Source organism: Alligator sinensis, unplaced genomic scaffold, assembly GCF_000455745.1.
Source record: "Alligator sinensis unplaced genomic scaffold, ASM45574v1 scaffold1208_1, whole genome shotgun sequence".
NCBI classification, from domain to species: domain Eukaryota; kingdom Metazoa; phylum Chordata; order Crocodylia; family Alligatoridae; genus Alligator; species Alligator sinensis.
In genome coordinates this window covers 191,837-194,526 of record NW_005842782.1, presented here as the reverse complement: position 1 = coordinate 194,526, position 2,690 = coordinate 191,837, and the positions used below count along the sequence as shown (strand labels likewise).

The following is a 2,690-nucleotide window of genomic DNA, read 5'->3' as shown; positions in this document are numbered from 1 at the left end:
GTGCCAGAGTCTTCTGCTTCTAAATCCTCCATCCAAATCCAGCCCAGGCATGTACTATGTCATAACTCTCAGGGACACTTCTCCCAGTCCCACTGTTACAAGTTTGCCAGTGAGTAAAAATCAAATAGGCTGCTTGCAGACATTAAAAAAGACAAACCAAAAAACAGGGCATTACTTTAAACTCTGTATACTCCCACACTGAGCACAGCACATTATCAGAAGAGATGCTGCACGAGCTGGATCTGGCTTGCCCAAAGTCTGTATATTTTGGGCACACCCCCATGTCTGTCAGCAGCCATAGAGATCAGCTTCACAACACAGAGATGTAGTTGCCTCTGGCATGAGCAGGGTGGGGATACCCATCTTACCAGAACATAGCAAGGAGAGCTTGCTAGGGACAGAAAGGTTAAGTGGTTCAACTATCATTATTAGGGGTGCACCAATGGAAATTTTTTGAGCCGATATCAACGGCCATCTTTGAACAAGTCATATCAGTCGATACAGATCCGATTACCAACATGTAGCCATGCAGCTTGGAGAGCAGTGTCTGGCTGGTAAGTCTGTTGCGGGTGGTGGGAGTTGTGTGGGGGGAGAGAGGGCAGTGGGGGGGGGGGGGGCAGGCAGATCATTGCCCCCACAGTGAGGGTGGGAGTGGGGCTGGGACAGGTCCTGCACAGCCAGGGTGGGGTACGGGATGAAGCCATGAGCAGCTTGTCCAGGGGGTAGCTCCTGCAACTGCACACACCCTATGAGGGCATGGGGGGTGCCCCCAGATCTGCACGGGGCAAAGGTGAGCTACCATTGTGGGCTGGGAGTGGTGCCAAGCTCTTCCTGGCAGAGTGCTGAGCTACACTGAGCTCAGGGCAGGCAGCAGCGGTGCTGGGAGGGTAGCTATTGGGGGGCTGCAGTTACCCCTAAGTTTGCGATAGTCCCCAGTTCCAGCACCACCGGCGCCTGCCCCAAGCACAGCCCGGCGCAACCCCCCCGCCGCTGGGAAGAGCCTGGTGCCACCCCTGGCCCCAGCCCTCAGCAGCAGCCTGCCCTTGCCCCGCGCAGATGTGGGGGCACATGCCCCCAACGCCCTCCCAGGTTGTGTGCAACAGGAGCTGCCCTACCCAGAGGAGTCACTCTCTGTCCCTCGCCCTAGCTGTGCAGTGCCTGCCTCTGCCCCAGCCACACTCCTTCCCTCACCACAGGGGTCTTGATTTGCACCCCCTCCCCGCCCCTTCCCTCACAACAGACTTACTAGCTAGATTTGGCTGCTCTCCAAACTGCCAGGCTGTGCTCCTGGCTGCCTGCATGCTGCACTGTGGCTGTGCGCATACACAGGGCATTTATTAGCTACCTTATCAGCCACATCAGTCAAAAAAACCAACTGCCAATACAGTCAATTTTCCTTATATCGGTGCCAATCCACTATGGGACCAATGTATCAGTGCACCTCTAATAATTATATTTATACCATTAATGCATTACAGTTAACATTTAACATTTTTTGACACATGGTTTGTGTTTGCTAGGGTAGAGTTAAATGAATTATGTTTTCAAATTACATTGGCTGAGTAGTTGCATGATTTATTGGTACTACAGAGCGCGCATCCCTCAGCCCAACGTGTCCATCCCGCTGTACCAGCGTTGTATGACCTTCAACCCAACCCACAGGCATGTGTTACTGGTTAAATGGTTAACCAATATAATCAGAAGAGTCTAAACAGCCAATTTTTAAAGTGATATTTACATCCCTAGAGCTTGCCCAGCACTGAAGCGCAGCTGTCTCTGGGGCAGGATGCAGCGCTCAGCCATCGCAGAGCAACACTGAGTGTTAGTCTAAAGGTGGAAAGTGAATGAGATCAAAACTGTGCAGGTGACGGGGAGAAGTTCACTGTTTTTTAAGTTGTACATGTTGCTTGGCTCTGACAGTCTGGCTTTGCACGTGGAAATCAAAGCAGCTTCAAGTAAGAAAGCCTGACATGCTGCATGACACTTGTTGATCTGTAAGGGGGTGACTCTGAAGCACTTGTCTGAGCAGAGCAGAACCTCCACGGACCTGAGGTGGGGGGCGGGGCTGAAAAACTAGAAGGGGAAGAATAAGGAAGCCAGTGTCATCTCTCAGCGCAGCTTTGGGCTCCTCTGCAATTGCCTGCAGCATCCAAGCAAGACGATTCCCCCATCTGTCTCGACTCTGCCCAGTCCCCCTACGAAGCACTGAACACCCTGCATTACCCATCTTTCAGACAAGGGCGAGGATGGAAGGAAGTGAGGGGGACCGCACACGTCCCCAAACTGCAGCGGGGGAGAGCAGGAAACTGCGAGGCCCACCACAAACATCTACGCCCCTTAGAAGGTGGGACACAGAGCACAGCCGCCGACTGCTGGGGACGAACGCGCTGCAGAGGGGAGCGGGAGGGAGGGTGACAGGGTCACAACCAGCACCCCGCAGCGGCCGCGGACACTGCCCGGAGCCGTGGGGAGGAGACAGGGTGGGACGAGGGTCACAGGCAGCAGCGGGGACAGCGCTGCGGCGCTGGGGCCGGGGGAGGGTCCGCCGCGCCCCGCGTCCCAGGACCGACTTTTGCCCTGGGCACCGCGCCCGCCCCTTTGGGCGGGGCACTGGCCGGGGCACGGGACAGGGGCTCACCGGCCGCGCACTCACCTGCGGCCGCGCGAGCCCCGGCCCCCGCCCCGGCCCG

The 2,690-nt window shown here is 55.9% G+C and overlaps 1 protein-coding gene across 8 annotated transcripts in view; it reads right to left on the bottom strand.

Moving 5' to 3' along the window:
- Nucleotides 1–2,690, bottom strand: part of LOC102374516 (E3 ubiquitin-protein ligase TRIM39) — a 22,499-nt gene that overhangs the window by 19,464 nt on the left and 345 nt on the right. For 2 of the 8 annotated variants that reach the window (XM_006034906.3, XM_025217015.1), the window contains exon 1: nucleotides 2,654–2,690. The exons of 3 other annotated variants lie outside the window; for them this stretch is intronic. The gene's annotated coding sequence lies outside the window, so the exon portion shown is untranslated. Of the gene's footprint in view, nucleotides 1–1,738; nucleotides 2,074–2,653 lie in introns of all 8 variants that reach the window. 3 more of the 8 variants (XM_025217013.1, XM_025217010.1, XM_025217014.1) reach the window with 3 other exon arrangements.